General features: G+C 44.0%; 1 protein-coding gene across 8 annotated transcripts in view; it reads left to right on the forward strand.

Moving 5' to 3' along the window:
- The first annotated feature begins 2477 nt into the window (after positions 1–2477).
- The window catches only part of R3HDM2 (R3H domain containing 2), a 140334-nt gene continuing 124561 nt past the window's right edge, over positions 2478–18250 (forward strand). For 7 of the 8 annotated variants that reach the window (XM_083599735.1, XM_083599739.1, XM_083599742.1 and 4 more), the window contains exon 1: positions 2519–3251. The gene's annotated coding sequence lies outside the window, so the exon portion shown is untranslated. Of the gene's footprint in view, positions 3252–18250 lie in introns of all 8 variants that reach the window. The other variant, XM_083599737.1, reaches the window with a different exon arrangement.

Here is an 18250-nt window from a genome sequence, read left to right on the forward strand (position 1 = left end):
TATTTGCAGAAACATTGTAAAATTAATGAATGCTAAAATGATGTTGGATTGAAATGAAGTGGCTTTAGCAATAAGGTTAAAAAGAATATGTAAAAATGGACTGATAATTAGATGAAAATATAAAGTTATAACATGTTAAGATATAGAATTAAGATAAATACAAAGAGGGAAAGGATTTGCTGAATTAACTATGTGAATTGGAATACAAAAAAGGGAGGTGTGAGGAGGTCAGGAAACAAGTAATTGAAATATAAGATACGAAAAGATTGATTTGTTTTTTAATTGTTTTTTATTTCTTCATGTATTTTGTATTTTTCTTTGCATTTTTGTATCTTTTTTCTTTTTCTTTTTCTTTTCTTATTCTGTAATTCTCTTTTGTCTGTAAAATTTCAATAAATATTTTTTTTTAAAAAAAAACAAAGACCCTTCTCCCACCTCAACCCCATCGTTCCTTTTCCTTCCAGCACTCACCATTGATAATGGCTGACTGACAGCACTTGGACTGCTTAACTATAATCTCTCTTTTATCACTTGTGGCTTGAATTGAGAAAATGGGTGTATGTCTATTTTTACAATTCCACTACATGCATTACTTAGCTTACCAATGCCAGGATGCAATGCTACATTGTTAGTGGCTGCTGTTAGACCTTTGCATAGGTTTAGACTTTTGCAGAACTTTCTGCTTTTCCTTTTACCTCAGGTAACTTCAGATAACACTTCATGCATCTGACAAAGCAGATTCTTGTTCATAAAAGCTTCTGCCATAATAAATTCTCTGGTGTGGTAACATCTACAGCAGAAGGTGAGGCATTTGGGCATATTCTGAAACAAATTATTTCAACATAAATAAAGATATTTTGAAGAGGCTTTGTGTTGAAAACCCTAAATATGCAGGCAGGGTGAGGAATGACCTAGTGTAACTCCAACCACATTTCCACCATTCTGCACACCTGTTCACCTTGAAATGAAAAGCGCCTTATGTATATCTATCCAACTAATGGGATATTCTCTGTGTGTAATGAGGACTTTCTCCCAAGTAATCATGCAGAGGATTTGCCAGCCTAAAGGGCAGCAGAATTAAAAGCATAGGAAGTAGGATGTAAAACCTTGTTTTGAGCAAGTCCAGTTATGAAGTAAGCTGGCTTCCTCCTTCTCACCCCCATTAAGAAGGAATCAGGTAACAACTTGTTAAGTAAGTTGAAAACAAGGTTTACTTACTTCATAAACATGCATTGGTTCACAGCAATGGCTGTGTTGAACCATAGGTGAGTTGTTCCAGGAGCTTTGCTAGCACTAGCTGAGTACTCAAGATAACCTCACAACTGGTGGCAGCTGTAGCGCTAAGCTTTCGTGTAACACACTTGGGAAGCAGGCTAATTGACCTGCTCAAGGAAGGCAGTTACCACCATCCATGGGTGTGTGATACTATGTTCCAGGTCTAACTGGAGCAATATCAGCTGCCTGTGGGGAACCTTGGGTGTGGTGGAGATCATGGCTACCTGTGGGCTGCTCTACTGTATAGAAAGCATTTGCTCCAGAGCCTGGTTGCAGACAAGCCATTTCCTTGCTGTGGAGTCTGTCCCACAATGTGCTGGAAGCAGGGGCAAGGAGGGAGCCTTCAGACCTTTTGTTGTGAGTTTGCTTTTCCTTTAAACTACTACACCCTGATCAACCTGGTAGTGTGGATAGTTTTCTTTGGGAACCTGAGTATCCTGAATCCTGGGAGCCCTCCTCTTGCTCTGCGGGACAGAACAATGGCATTACAGTGGTGCCTCAGGTTAAGTACTTAATTTGTTCTGGAGATCCGTTCTTAACCTGAAACTGTTCTTCACCTGAAGCACCACTTTAGCTAATGGGGCCTCCTGCTGCTGCCACGCCGCTGGAGCACAATTTCTGTTCTCATCCTGAAGCAAAGTTCTTAACCCGAGGTCCTATTTCTGGGTTAGCGGAGGCTGTAACCTGAAGCGTCTGTAACCTGAAGCGTATGTAACCCGAGGTACCACTGTAGTAAAAAACCATACAGGGTAGATTTTCTCAAAATCTGTACATAAAATTAATAGATATTAACATTTGTAAAAAGTAATAACTAGCCAACGGTACTATACTGTAGTTAGTACTATATGCTCCTTGTTCTCCAGGGGAGGAAGGAAAATGACGCCACGCGGAGCCCTCTCTACCTGCCTGGCAGCAATACAGCTCTGCCGACTTCATGCTTTCTCACGCTAACTGGCATTTGTTGGGTCTGGCTGCTCCCTCCCACATCCACAGCCTCCGCACCGGCCACTTTTCCGGGCCGCTATCCCTGCAGCCCCGCGGGGGACCCGGCAGCGCCCCCCTCCCTCTCCAAGGCCAGCCAAGCGGCCGAGGGTCTCGCGCGCGCGTCGCGGTTGCCAAGGCAACCGTGACCTAGGCGCGTCGGTGGCAGCGGCGTCGTCGTCGTGACGCGCGCAGGGTTACGGCCTCACGTACCGAGGCGAGTGACGCAAGCGGCGGGCGCACGCACATGCACAGACACACACGCGCGCGCGCGCGCGGCCAGGGGGAGGGGCCGGCGCTTCTTTCCCTTTTTCTGTTTCTTTTTTTTTCTCCCCCCCTTTCTTCCTCCCCCCTTCCTCCTCCTCCTCCTCTTCCTCCTTTTTTAAATATTGTTTTTGGAGAAAGGTGCTGTTCTTCCCCCCTCCCTCCCTCCCTCCCTCTTCTTCTTCTTTTGCCCCTCTTTTCTCCCCTCTCCACACCGGCGGCGGCCTTACCTGTCCTCACGAGCCCCCTCGGCCAGGTTCCACCACAGGCGCCGCGCCAGGCCCCCCCCCGCCCGCCTGCCTTGCTCGCTCGCTCGCTGGGCCTGCCGGGCCTTGACCCCCGCCTCTGGGCCAAGCTTTGGACGGGCCCGCCGGGGCGGCTGAGGCCATTTCCCTCTTCCCTCCGACCCCCAGCGCCTCCCTCCATCCCACCTCCAGCCCCAGCCCCCCCCCCGCGGTCTTTCCCTCCCCTGCACTTGTTGCTCCGAAGGGCCTCCTCCCGCTGCCTCTCTCTCTCTCCCCCCCTCCACTTTCTCTTTGCCTCCTCTACCTCCGCTCCGTCTCTCACGTCAGAGGAAGCGGGGAGCACAGCGGGTCCTTGGGCTCCCTTCCCCGCCCCGAGGAGGAGGAGGAGGAGGAAGGCAGGCGGCGACCACAGCAGCACCGCCCGGACACGGCAGCGAGGGGAGGGGGGCACAGGTTCCCCTCCTCTCTCCCCCTTCTCCCCCCAAGGTAAGCGCGATCTCGTCCAAAGTGGGGCTGGGATTGGAATCCCCCCATTTGTCTTTCCGCTTTTGGCACTGCGAGTTGTAGTTTGGGGGTTCGGGCGATTTTGGGGGTGGCAAAGGCGGGTGGAGGTGCCGCTGGTTTAGATGTTCCTTGTTTGTTTTGTTTAAAGCCCCTTCCACGGTTAGTGCTCTGCGTAGGGGAAGACTTCGTTGTCCCGGATGTAGGAGATACTGGAGGTTAGATTTCCTGCTCCACCTGTGCAACAGGTCCGAATCCGAACAATGAATGGGGTTAAGAGTATTTGGAGTCTGTGTTGAAGCAGAGAATGACGGACAGTGGTGTATGCCGTCGGAAACTATTTTCTCCGCTTGGTCTCCCTCTTCGCTCCCGCCTCGTGTTCAGAGAACGCAGCTGTCGAGAGAATCTTAGCAGAGACTCTTGTGCCCTCCTTCAGGGTGGCGCTTCAGATCTTCATTTCTCGGTCAAGTGGGGCAGATCAAGCTGTGGCCATGGCAGTTGCAAGAGCTGAGGCATATTCCTTTATCCCAGCCATGCTCTGAGATTCTCACACTGGTAGATTTGGTGGTTTTACAGAGGCTCTGCTTTTTGCACATTTGTAGGCTGGATCACCTTATCTCTTGGTTGCCTGTGGCTCCTAAATATCCAGCAGCGGAGGTGTAAAAAGCATTTTCATCTGCTGCTAATGTCAGGAGATTTGGTAGCAGCATGATGTTGTAAAGTTCTGAGAATGATACCAGCTGTGTGATGGGTTCAAAAAGCAAGGACAGGGAGATGTTCTCAGTGACAGCCTCTCAATTCTGGAACTCCTCCCACTGTGATTTTGCCAAAATCCAAGTCTGAGCAGCTTTTGGAAACAAGTCTACCTGTAAATGAGTTAAAGCATTGGTTTTCAACCGGTATTCTATGGCACCCTGGGGTGACTTGAGGAACATTCAGGGGAGTCCAGGGGGGGGGATCCTTTCATTAACTTGCAGCCCATATCTTTCTGCGTTATCTTTCTCTCTGAGGAACATTCAGGGTAGCCAGCAGCTTAAACTTGCAGGTCATATCTTCCTGAAGTAAAACAGCAATAAAAACGTGGCGAAACACTTTTGCAAGACTATTTATCTTCTTAAAATCTACCCCCCCCCAACAAAAATCCTTCCCAGCTTCAGTAAGAGTTTTACACAGAGGGCTTGAGAAATGCAAGAGAAGTTCCTGGTGTGTGTTTGTGATGATATCTGGAAATGGGTTCATATCACTATCATGCCTTCGAGGGAATAACAGACAATCCTTTACTTGGTCTTGCCAATCTGTTGAGTACTCTTATGCAGTAGGTTCTCCCAGTTAAGTATGCATGATGTGCCCCTTTATTTATTTATTTTGCTTTGCAAGTTTAAATAGTGGCCCCTGTGGTTTGGGTGTGATGTTCTACAACATGTCTCTTCTGCTACAACTTATTCGGCATCTTCTTAATTTTTTTGTTCTTGTGAAGTCACTCCAAGGATCATCTTCGTTCTTTAAGGAAGAGAGACTTTTGATCCACAGCAACAGAGGGGACCTGTTGTTGTTAGTGCTGAGGGCCTCATTCTATCAGATGGTCAGGGACTGTCAGCAGGTGGACATAATGTCAAAGGTGGACTAGGCACCCCTCTTTGCTTGCTCTTCTTCTCTTTCTCCTGACTACTTTTCTGTCATCAACTTTTGTATATCCTACCCTAGTAAAGGCCATGCCAAGTTACTGAAGAGCCAGTGTGGTGTAGTGGTTAAGAGCGGTAGTCTCTGGGGAACCGGGTTCGCGTCTCCGCTCCTCCACATGCAGCTGCTGGGTGACCTTGGGCCAGTCACACTTCTTTGAAGTCTCTCAGCCCCACTCGCCTCACAGAGTGTTTGTTGTGGGGGAGGAAGGGAAAGGAGAATGTTAGCCGCTTTGAGACTCCTTAAAGGGAGTGAAAGGCGGGATATCAAATCCAAACTCTTCTTCTTCTTCTTCTGAACTGCGGTTCCAGCAAATCCAACTTAAACTAAGATAACTGCTAAGAATGCCCAGCAGCCTTTGCAAATTTGAGCTCATTGTAGAAACCTGACTTTCAGTTGATCCTTTGCCACAGGTCCTTGAGCTCAAATGGAGCCAATGAGTGCCACCTTGCAAATTCCATGCCACAGAGATCGCTTCCTTGCACCCTACTACAAAACTAGAAAGCTGATGCTCCATGTATGAGCTTGGAGGCTTGACCTTGAAGTACAGAGGTTAGAATGACTTTCTGGAGGAAGCTAGGCTACCCTAGTCTCCACACTCCATGTTTGAGCCTTCATGCTTGCTTGCCTCCCTCATCACTCCCCTGGTTTCTCTCTCTCTTTGGTTGCCACTGCTTTTGTTCAGAGAGGGACTGGAAGGTAGAGCTCTCAAGGAGGCAGAAGGGTGAGGCCTATTATTATTCATTTCATTTCTATACCACTTTATATTTTTAAGGTGGGGGAATCCAAAGCAGTTTACAACCTAAACATCAAATAAAACAATCAAAATAAAGCATTACTAAAGAAAGGCAAATATAAAGTATACATTTAAAGGAACATATGGTAATTTACAGGAAACTAAAATATTGTCTTAAAGATTTCAAAATAAAATATTACGAAGGAGGTTTGCTACAGATCTCACAGTTAATGCAGCAAACTTAACAAAAAACCCAAAAAGAATCTCAAACATTTCAAAAGAAAACATTACTAAACGAAGTATTCTGATGCATCAATATCAGTGACCCCCTGGTGCTCCAGATAAGTAATATTGTGGTTCAGTGGGGCTGTGGTAGCCTTATGTCTTAAAACCAAAGTCAGTGAAGGCATTAGTTTGGCACACTGAAGATGTGCAAAGTAGTCAGCATTTGTGGACTGTTGACTAATGTTGACATCAGACCTCTGGGTATAGGGCGGTATATAAATTAAATTAATAACAACAACAATATTGGAAAATATTCTAACATTTTATTCCCTTGTAAATAAATGACCTTTCATGTCTTGACCTGAGTGTGATGTGCCTCCTGATACTTTCTTCAGAGGGTGTTGGGGGCAGAATAATGGGTGTTTCAGAGTGGTAGTGGCTGAATGGAGACAAGATGCCCTCTGTCAGTTTCTTTTAAAGATAGATAGCAGCCATTCACCAGTCCTAGGTAGTCCAAGTAAGCAACTTTTGCTGCAGTGGGTGGATTATGCAGCAACATTACTTTTTGGCAGGAACACTTGTGGTATATTTGAAATAAAGTGTTTATTTTCTCTGCAAAAAGGGAAACCTGTTCAGTTGCTCAACTTTTGTACGTAGAAGGTCTAATTTGTTATCTGGCTTTGATGTATACTCCTTGGGGAAGACCACTCCTGCTGTGAACCCAAAAGTACCTCCTTGGAAGTAAATTCTCTTAAAGGCAACAGTGCTTCTAAGTAAATGTGCTCAAGGCTACAATTCTAGACACACTTATTAGAGAATAAGTACAATTGAATTCAGTGGGATATGTTGAATAAATGTGCCCGAGTTTGTGCTGCATGTCAGAATCTGGGCTGCTAACCTTGGAAAACCTTAGGCTTCCATCCATATTGTTTCCTTGCCTGGGCAGGATATTTCTGGGGACGGATACGTTTAAGACTACGTACTAGGATACAGATGTATTGGGGCCATGTAAGCATCTAAAGATAGAAACTGTGAGCTCTTCAAGGGAGGGAACTGAGCAAAATCTGTAGGAGTGAAAATACAGTGACCTCTCTAAGAATTTCTGATGACACTGGGTTCTATTTCTGACCTTGCCATCTTACCAAGGGAGAGGGCAGTTAGTCATGAAGGCTTGTTTCCATGTTTTACAGTGGCATGGGATTGATTCTCATTGCCTAGACTTTTATCCCAGAAAGAGATAAATTCAAAGCAGACTGGCCATTTATGTTTCATTCCAAGCCACTTGCCTGAGAGTGGACCTCATGAAAATGGGACTTATTTCTGAGTAGATGGATATAGGATTGCACTTCAAGAGAGGTTCCCAACATTGTGTTCTCATTCTGCTGATGGCTGCTTTTACTGTGACATACCATTGGTCCTTCTAGCTTAATATTTTTTGCCCTGACTAACAGTAGCCCTCCGGTGTTTCAGACAGGGGGCATTCCCAACCCTAACTGGAGATGCTAGGGATCGAAGCTGGGACCTTTGGCATGTAAAGCTGATTTTTCCCTGCTGAGCTGTGGCCCTTCCCCTTGGGTTGGTACAATGTGATGGCAGTCCTTTGTCTCTGCTAGGGTGGTTGAATTCAGTCAGTACCCTGGAAAGGCATCTCTCTCTCTCTCTCTCTCTCTCTCTCTCTCTCTCTCTCTCACACACACACACACACACACACACACACTCACACAAAATCTTCACCTGTTGACAGAAGGTAGGTGCATGTGTGTCCCAGACTAGAACTCTGGAGAGCAGGAGCCTATACTTGTCCATGTGTTCAAATTTAGTTGTCTCTCCTCTCCCTTAAACTTGAGATCATTTTACTTATCCTTTTCTGTACATTAAGCTCCTTGCCCATTCATACTCCAGATAGGGGGCATTTGTGGGAACAGCCTGGGTTGTGGAGCAACTTTGAAAAAAGTCCAAGCATCTAGAAACAAGTAGCTATCATCTAAGAAGTTGTTTAAAAAATTCAGTAAGGTTTAGGGCTTGCATCTAGGTTTTTGTTTTGTTTTTTCATTTGCAGATACAGTATAACAAAGAAGCAACTCAATTCGCTGACATTAATAGTTAAAATACTCCATCCACCTTGACTTGGACTCATAAATTAATGTAGGCAACCTATATGCCCAAATATGTATCAAAATGAAATTGATGATTATAAACTGTACACTCAAATGTAGAAAAGGTGGTGAAATTTTCAGAGCACTGAGATGGTGTTTTTCTTCCAGCCTTGTGGTGTAAGTCTCTTTGCAACCATAAGACAGTGTTAGAAATTAGCCAGGCGCATTTTGCACAGGTCCAATTGTGACCACATGGAGATATCTGGATGCCAGCTTGGTGAATGACATCTCCATCTGGCTGGCCCCTTCAGCTTTCTTCAGCAGGTAAGGAGAAGAGCTTATTTATTGCATTTATATCCCACCTTTTCCTCCAAGGAGTACATGGTTCACCTCCCTCCTCAGTTAATCCCTACAACGACCATGTGAGGTAGGTTCAGAGACTGTGACTGGCCCAAGGTCACCCAGTGAGCTTCATGACTGAGGGGGGATTTGAACCCTGGCCTTCCAGGTCATAGTCCAACACTCTTAACCACAACAACACCCTGGCTTCCTAGAGTACTTCTGCTATGGAACAGCTATATGAATTTAGTAGGCAAATAAATAAGGGGAAAGCAAAATGTCACTTAGAGAAGGATCTGAAATACTTCCCTTGAAGCTTGATTGTGTGTGGTTTTTTTTACCAATAATTTTTTATTGATTTTCATTAAACATATGTTCATTATACAAATAAATCCCAAATATATCTTTGATTCTGCCGAGCTTCATACTTCCCTCCACCCCTTCGGTAGGTATCATATATTTTCTTACATCACGTATTCTGTTTGTTTATCTGCTTTACCCTATGCTGTTAGAGTTAATCTAACCCTGCCAGTGTCTTTAAGGTTTTACAATTGTCTCTTATATACACCAAATATTTACTCCAACTTTCATAAAACTTCTGTTCATCCTGGTCTTGTATTTTTACTGATAATCTGGCCAGTTCTGCATAATTCATCATTTTAACCTGCCATTCCATGTAGTAGGTATTACATCTGTTTTCCAATTCTGGGCCAGCATAGTTCTTGCTGCCGTCGTGGCATACAGAAAAAGATTTTTATCTTTCTTTTTAATTTCCTTCCCTGTCGGGTTTTTTGGAAAAGTGTACTTAAAAACTTTTTTAAGTTCATTATAAATTAATTCCCAGAAGCTCTTCACTTTACCATAGGTCCACCAAATGTGGTAGAGGTCTCCCTCCGCCTCTCCACATTTCCAACATTTCTTGTTTTTCATTTTGTACATCTTTGCCAGTTTTACCGGCGTAAGATGCCACCTATATATCATTTTCCATATATTCTCCTTCAATGCCGGACAGGCCGTAAATTTCAGATTTACATTACATAGTTCATGCCATGCGAAGCTTGATTGTGTTTTAATCTGGATTGCTTTATTTGATGTTTTAATGTGTTGTAAACGGCTTTGAGATTTTTTTCTTTAAAATATAAAGTGGTATAGAAATGAAATTAATAATAATAATTGTAGAATCGTAGAGCTGGAAGGGACCCAAGGGTCATCTAGTCCAACCCCCTGCAATGCAGGAATCTCAGCTAAAGCATCCATGACAGATGGCCACCCAAGCTCTGCTTAAAAACCTCCAAGGAAGGAGAGTCCACCACCTCCCGAGGGAGACTGTTCCACTGTTGAACAGCTCTTAATGTCAGAAAGTTTTTCCTGATATTTAGTCGGAATCTCCTTTCTTGTAACTTGAAGCCATTGGTTCAAGTCCTACCCCCCAGAGCAGGAGAAAACAAACCTGCTCCATATTCCATGTGATAGCCCTTTAGATATTTGAAGATGGCTATTATCTCTCCTCTCAGTCTCCTCTTTTTTCAGGCTAAACATCATTGGCTCCTTCAAGCGCTCCTTGTAAGGCTTTGTTTCCAGACCCTTGATCCTCTTTGTTGCCCTCCTCTGCACTTATTCCAGCTTGTCAACATCCTTCTTAAATTGTGGCACCCAGAAGTGGACACAGTATTCCAGGTGTGGTCTGACTAAGGCAGAATAGAGTGGTACTATTACTTCCCTTGATCTGGACACTATACTTCTGTTGATGCAACCTAGAATAGCTTTAGCTGCTGGATCACAGTAAGCTTGTGGTCTGCCAATAAACAATGAAAAATAAATAGGAACAATAAACTCTATGGGGGGGGGGGGATGGCGCCTAGACAGCCTGTTGTGGCAACTGTGACCTAGGTTTACGTTGCCATTTGATGATCAGCTTGTATGTCTGAGTTTCTAACACTTTAAGGGCTTGTAGGGTCCACTTTCCTTGTCCATCTGTTGGGTCCTACATTCCAGGAATATGATTTAAGAGTGTATGAACATCTGCAAATATCAATGATTTTTCCAAAGCAAAGTTAATACAAGCAATAATTTCTCGCCAGAAAGAGTCCTTGACAGGACATGCCCACATCTTTTCCTTCCAGTATGTGTTATCAGTTGCAGTATTTCAGATTTTGGCAGGGCTGGCTCCTAAAAACACTAGTCATACTCTGAGTATGGGTCTACTTAGAGTATGACTTAGTTGGATATCTTCCCACGGTGTTGGTGACTAGGAATTCCAACATTTTTTCTCATGCCTGTTATGAAAGTCAGTAAAAGTCAGACTTCCAGTTTGTGAGAAGATGTATATCCTTTTTTAAAAAGGTGTCTAGTTTTGTTCCATTTCTTGGACTTTGCATTGAGCACAAAATTTCGTTGAGTTCTGGAAGTTGCTTTACGTACTACATCAGATGAACTGAAAATATTCAGACAGTTTTTACAATTGCTCGCTACTATCATAATGGACAGCAGAGACAATAACTGAATAGAATTGTTTCCCCTTAGATAAAAACAACAACACCTTGATATACTGCAGCGTTGATAATGATTCTGTGGTGTTGCTTGCCTTCTCTAATCTTGGATGTACAATATATGCACAAGAATTTCCCACCTCCGTCGGTTTACAGTTTAGTGGTTATCCTGCTTGCTAAAATGGAACAGATGAACACATGTGCATGCCTACAAAAGAAAACACAGCTGGCAGCAGAGTTAATTTTAGACTCTGTCTATATCCACTGCTTTGTGGAAAGGAATTCCACCAGTGACAAATATCAATGGAGTCTTTTGACCTTTGACAGTTGATCAGTTCTTGTAGGGTAGAAACCATTGTGGAATTCAGCATTGAAAAGTCAGTCATCATTTAGAATAATGAAGATATCTCCTTTTACCTTTGTGCTCTGCATAACATTGGCAGCTGCTGACCTTCACCCTACTTTTAAAGCTCAAATTGGTAGTTCTTCAATTAGCGAAATTTTTCCATGAAGTCTCTTTTTACAGAATCAGTAGCTTATCAGCTGCTGGACTTGAAGCTTTATTTTGTTAAAGCCATTTATCCCCCAGTTAGTTTGGCATATTTCTATGGAAATAGAAATTCCTCCCCTTATTAGGCCAAAGGCTCTGTAGAAGCAAGGATGAGACTGTCTCAGGCTTATTCAATTGCTCATTTATTGGATACTACTAGTTGTGACAAGGCAGCTTCTGTGCTGGACATCTGCCCCTTCAGAAGATGTTGTTTTGTTGAAGGTGTTAAGAGGGTTTGGCTTGTACTCTACTGCTTTTAGAAATTCAAATGGGGTGAAAACCAGGGAAAACTTGATTTAGTGTAGGGGCATTTGGGCATTTCTGTTTACAGTATTTGTAAAGTAAAACATGCGGTCATCCAAACTGCTTAAACTGAGAGAGTGGGAGTTCTGAATAGGTAAGAGTCTCTATTGGGAAAGATGTAGATGCCTTTTTAGGGTACATGTGGTCAAAAACTCCTAGATGTCTCATAGAATCAGAGTTGGAAGGGACCCTGAGGACCATCTAGTCCAACTGCCTGCAATGCAGGAACATGCAGCTGTCCCTTATGGGGATCAAACTTGTTGGCATTGTCAAGGTGCCCTGGAAGCCGGGAGGTCGGAGCGAAGTTAAATTATTGAGTTTTGCTCTGTATTTCCTCTTTGCTTACCATGCTTAGGACCAACTCTGATTGCCTTCTTAGCTCAAAGATCAGAGGAGCTGAATATTGTTGGTGGCAAGGGCTGCAGAGAAGCAAGGAAGACTTGATGTCTAATGTGCTTCCTGTTTCCATTTTGGATGTGCCACAATATGAATGCGTATGCGGTTGGCGGGATGGAATGGCTATATCTTACCGGTAATTAGAAATAAAAAAAATCTTAAATTTCCAGAGACTTATAGCTTTGATATTAATTAATATCCTGTTCTATGCTTTTTGGGGGGTAATTTTAGCAGCAGTATGACTTGTTTAACTTGAATTATTAAAATATGAAAACTGTGAAGCAACAGCAGACTTAAAATGGGAAACACACTGAATCTGAGAAATCCTTTAAATAAAACTTTCCTAAATATTAGATAAGGGAATATCCAGAGTTAAGATGATTCAATGTCTGCTCAACAATTCAAGTGAAAGTATTTCTACTTGGGCATATATGAAAGGCAACCATGATGAGGTAGCTGTTTTGAAAAATTTATGAAGATGGAGAACCACCTTTGTAGCTACTTTATTTTGAACCAAGGTATGGTTACCATTAAAATCAACCTGATCTATAAGGGAAGGTGTGTGCATAGATGCAGGCTTCTGTACTACATATGCAGTGTGAATGCTTAATCCCATTATAATGATCTTCTGGGCCTTACTGGATTTGCTGGAGTTGCCTCTATGCTAATAGAGATGCAAAGCTGGGTTGGAGCCTTTAAGTTCTTTAACCTGGGTATGGACTAGTACATATTGAAGCATGCATTTATTGTTAAAATGGTAATGGAATTCAAGCTTGAGCAGATCATGATGAAAATGAATGGCTTATAGTGATACTAGTTTTATTGGTTTTTACAAACACAGCATTTTCTCATTCAAACAGCAAAGGAAATTTTAAGAATTGAGAAGCTAATGAAATTTGAAGAGCTTTTGGATCAGAAAATCAGATGTGAAAGAAAACTGTCAATTATATGCATATCATAATGCATATAGCTGGTTTTAATGTAGAGAAATGCCAGGACAGCTTGGAGAGCATGGAATTAAAATAATAAAATCATAACGTTGGAAGAGATTCCAAAGGTCATCTAGTCCAACCTGTTGTAATTCAGGAATCTCAACTAAAGTATCCCTGACAGATGGCCATCCAACCGCTGCTTGAAAACTTCCAGTGGGGAGCCCCAGTGTTAGAAATTAGCCAGGTGCATTTTGCATTTGGCTTTTGATCACTTCTGACCAACTGAAGATGCCTGGGCACCAGGATTGCACCTGACATATCCACTATCTGGGGATCACTGGATCTGGACAGTTTTCACACACTAATACCCCATCCTGTAGAATTCTATCCATTACATGTTATTTGCACAGTTGGAATGAATTTCTGGAACTAAGTTGCTTTTCTGTGCAGTATAGGCAGGAGCAGTCGCCATTAAGAAAAAGCAGTAGGAATAGGCCAGTATATGTTTAGTCGGAATCTCCTTTCTTGTAACTTGAATCCATTGGTTCGGGCCCTACCCTCTGGAGCAGCAGAAAAGAAGCTTGCTTCATTTGAAGGAGGCACAGTACAAGCTGATGTATCCTTGGTAAAAGATTAAAATAGGGCCAACGGGATACCAGCATTGGCTTGTTAGAAATCGAATTTCAGAACTAGAATTGGTTTCTCTAAACCAGGGGTGGCCAGCTTCCAAGAGACTGCGATCTACTCAGAGTTGAAGACTGGCAGTGATCTACCCCCCTTTTGAGGGGTTCAGATCAAAGTTGTTGAGCTTTTTTGAGGAGGAGAAAGGGGCTCGTTTCCTTGGGGTTCACGTCAAAGTTGCTGAGCTTTTTTTAGGGGAGCCAAACATCTTGAGCTTCTTTGGGGGGAGCCAGTGATCTACCACAGACATCCAGTGATCTACCTATTGGACGTGACTGCTCTAAACTAAAGATCATGATGTAACAACATAAATATTTGAAATCACTCCCCCCCTTAAAACATAAGTAACGCCAATTTAAAAAACAACCCCAAATCCTTAAAATGACAGGTATTTGAGAACCATAGAGCAGAAGTGTAATTTAAGAAATGCTTAATTTATGTTACCTTTTGTGGAAATGTGGAACTGTTTTTCTTTTCATTTTTAAAAAAATATGGTTTAAAGTAAAAGAAGTTATGTGGCAGGACATTCTTATTGCATGAAGTGCTTTTGTGTGTCTCTGTCCTGAATTTACTGCCTGTCATTAGCTGACCCAGAGTTTGAGTATTATGAGGGGAGGAAATCTCCCCATCCACTTTCTCCAATCAATGCATAATTCTGTAAACCTCTGTCTTATCTTCACCCCATACTTGACTCCTTCCACACCCCCCCCCAAATTCAAACACTTTAGCCTTTCCTTGTAGGGAAGGTGCTCCAAAGCTCTGATCGCACTGTTCTCTACCTTTTACAGCTTCATAATACCCTAGCAGTTCGAAAGCACGTCAAAGTGCAAGTAGATAAATAGGTACCACTCCGGCGGGAAGGTAAACGGCGTTTCCGTGCACTGCTCTGGTTCGCCAGAAGTGGCTTAGTCATGCTGGCCACATGACCCGGAAGCTGTACGGCGGCTCCCTCAGCCAATAAAGTGAGATGAGCACCGCAACCCCAGAGTTAGTCACGACTGGACCTAATGGTCAGGGGTCCCTTTACCTTTAATACCTTTTTGAGTGACTGGGATTATACATAACATTGCAGATATGGCCAGACTGCAGATTTGTATAAAGGAATTATGATACTAGTTATTTTACTGGTGGTGGAGAAGACTAGGATGAGGAATTTCTCCCTGGCTGTGCCTGCTTTTTATCCAGCTTGAAGAAGGATGTGAAGCAAGACTTTGGATAACTTGTCCAAATCATAACTCCTCACTTTGCTAGTATTTGACATGCTGAAACTTCGTAAGGGAAGGCTATTTTTAATTTGAGGCTAGGCTATAGCCTTGAGGCAAATCATTATGTGTAGGTTTAGCGATTTTTATTGGTACTTGCAGCTGTGAAAGAGTAGTTTGGGCTGTCCATTTGTAAATGGAAAGGCCTATTGCTGCCTATTAAAAGTGATGGGAATAGATTGGAATTTGCAAGGTGCCTCTAATTGGTTTAGAAATTAAAGGGATGCAAATTGAAATTTGAACTATAGACATAAGCTGCTAGATCTGATTGGAGCTGTGGTTCACCTAGCTTAGCCAAGTTCATCTCCTGTTGTGCCACCGCCGCCAGGCTTCACAGGGTGCTGCTGCTTGTGCCACTGCAAGGCCTTGCAGGTGACCACCACTGACAGCTTCTGTTGCTGCTGCGAGGCCTCACAGGCTGCTGTTGCCACCTTGAGGCCTTGAAGGCTGCTGCCGCTACTGCCACCACCTCCCCATCGCTGCCACAAGGCCCCACAGGCGGCCGCTGCTACTCCACCAGCTCCTGTCACCACCGCAAGGTCTCGTAGGCCGCCACTGCTTGTGTTGTGGGTTGGGGGGCAGGGAGTTTCCTCCCACTTGCAGCATCATAGTGCCACAGACAGCAAACAAGGGACTCCAAGCATCACGCACTCGTACACACACGAGCGCTTGATCACGGGAGCAAGGAAGCAAGTAACTTGGACGGGAAAGAGTTAAACACACAGAGAGGCACGCACAGAGAGAGCAGCAGCAGCACACAGAAAACTAGTTCTCAAAGAGTTGCAGCTATTTGTAGCAATGGCAGGACACATCTAACTGGTTCTTTTCATCAGCACCTGTGGAGAGGTGAATGAATTGGTTCAGTACCAAGGGCTTCAGTGGAAATCTGTCTTAAAAAAGAGAACCGTTTAATTGAACAACATAAAATAGAAGTTTTACTATATCATTATAAAAGTTAACAATTTCATTCCATATATACTTACCTAACGTATTATTGTTTTCCAAATACATATATGTTTATTTTTAACCCACTATATTTTGTATAAATGCATTCCAAATGTCAAGGTCAATTTAGCATGGGAAAAGGAGTCAAATCTATTTTTATTAAACATTATATTGCATATCTTTCTAACTGAAAGATTCTAATTGCTTCCAGAGTCCATCAAGCCAAATATGCTATATGTGTATATTCTAAAGTTCCCCTGAACAGAAAATTAACACCAATTGTGGGCTTCCAGTATTTTATACTTGACAATAAGAAAGCATGGTGATATAACTCCAGATTTGGAATACCAAATCCTCCTTCATTCATTTTTAGTTACATTTGTTGTAAAGATACCGTGTTCACATTGAAAATCTGACTTGAGCTCTGAAGGTCTGCAACTAATTTGAAATATATTTTTCATTCATAATTTAACATATTATTCATGTTGTTTTCATGAACACAGCCAATTACATGCTGCAATTGATAATGCAAGTTGAGTGCAATATGCTTATCTTTTTTCCTAAAATGGTTAACACTCAAATGAGAAGAATTTAGCCATGGGGGAAAATTAATTAGTTCTTATTTAAAAACATACTGTATATACCGTATATACTCAAGTATAAGCCGACTTTTTCAGCACATTTTTAATGCTGAAAAAGCCCCCCTCGCTTTATACTCGAGTGAGGGTCCCACTTAACCAGGGGCCAGCAAACTTTTCCAATCTTTCCGAGGGGGCTTGGCTGGCGCGAGGGGAGGCACGGTGCCTTTTTGGGAGACCCCAGGGTTGGCTGCTGCGCATTCCGGAGCTGGAGTCGGGGGGTGGCAGCAGGTAGGAGGCAGGGACATGGCGCAGCCGCCAGCGGGAGCCCCTTCCCTCCTCCTCTGTGTTGTAGTTCAGCTCGACATCTTCCAGCAGCTTCCGCAAATGAGCCGCACAGCGAATGTTGCTCTCTGGCACTGCGGATGAATGAGACATGCGGCGGTCACAGCTGGTTGGAGGAGAGAGGAGGAGCCGAGAGGGCGGGCAGGGGGAGAAGAGGCGAGGGCTTTGGCCAGTGAACCGGGCGCCGTGGCTACGGATGGGTAGCCACCCCCTATCAGGCGGCAAGAGAAAGTCCCGCGACCACTGACCAGGGGGCTGCATCAGGCAGCCGAGGCCCCTCTTGGGCCTCCAATAACACGACTGCGTGTCTGTAGTTTGGCTCTCCTTAAAACACACACTCAAATATCCTCTCTCCCGGTTATGCCCCGTCTGATCTGTTGCGCGCAGAGTAAATGTTGCCAGGCTATATAGTGCTGTTGGAGAAGAGGTTGAGTTGACACAAGAGCAGCTACTTGTTCACGGATGTACTGCACGGAGCCTATCACCAATGTACTTGCTCCCAAAAGCGCAGGTGGGGAAGAAAAAACAACAAAGGTGTCTAATGAGCAAGTAGGATGCTACAGGCATAAGATCAGCATGAAGATTCAAACCCAAAAGGGATTGTAGCCACAGTAAGTCTCCGCTATAGGTTGCAGTTTTAAGGTTAAGTAGGATTTGGGGACTCCTGCCAACCCAGCAGTTCGAAAGCATGTCAAAGTGCAAGTAGATAAATAGGTACCACTGTGGTGGGAAGGTAAACAGTGTTTCCGTGTGCTGCTCTGGTTCCCCAGAAGCGGCTTAGTCATGTTGGCCACATGACCCGGAAGCTATATGCCAGCTCCCTCTGCCAATAAAGCGAGATGAGCACCGCAACCCCAGAGTCAGCCATGACTGGACCTAATGGTCAGGGGTCCCTTTACCTTTACTAGGATTTGGGGGGAAAGCAGCAGCTTACTCGTATGAGTGGCAGCGGTGGGCATTTTCCACCCTAAGCTTATACTCGAGTCAATACGTTTTCCCAGTTTTTTGTGGTAAAATTAGGTGCCTTGGCTTATATTCGGGTCGGCTTATACTTGAGTATAATCCTAGGGTCTCCCTAAAAGGTGCCGGCGCTGGCGCGCCCCCTCACACCAGCCAAGCCCCCTTGGAAAAGTTTGCTGACCCCTGGGTAAGTGGGACCCTCACTCGAGTATAAGCCGAGGGGGGCTTTTTTAGCATAAAAAATGTGCTGGAAACGTCGGCTTATACTCAAGTATACAGTGGTACCTCGGGTTACATACACTTCAGGTTACAGACTCCGCTAACCCAGAAATAGTGCTTCAGGTTAGGAACTTTGCTTCAGGATGAGCACAAAATCGTGCTCCGGCGGTGCGGCAGCAGCTGGAGGCCCCATTAGCTAAAGTGGTGCTTCAGGTTAAAAACAGTTTCAGGTTAAGTACGGACCTCCG

The sequence above is a fragment of the Podarcis filfolensis genome (assembly GCF_964270895.1).
Source record: "Podarcis filfolensis genome assembly, chromosome: 2".
NCBI classification, from domain to species: Eukaryota; Metazoa; Chordata; class Lepidosauria; order Squamata; family Lacertidae; genus Podarcis; species Podarcis filfolensis.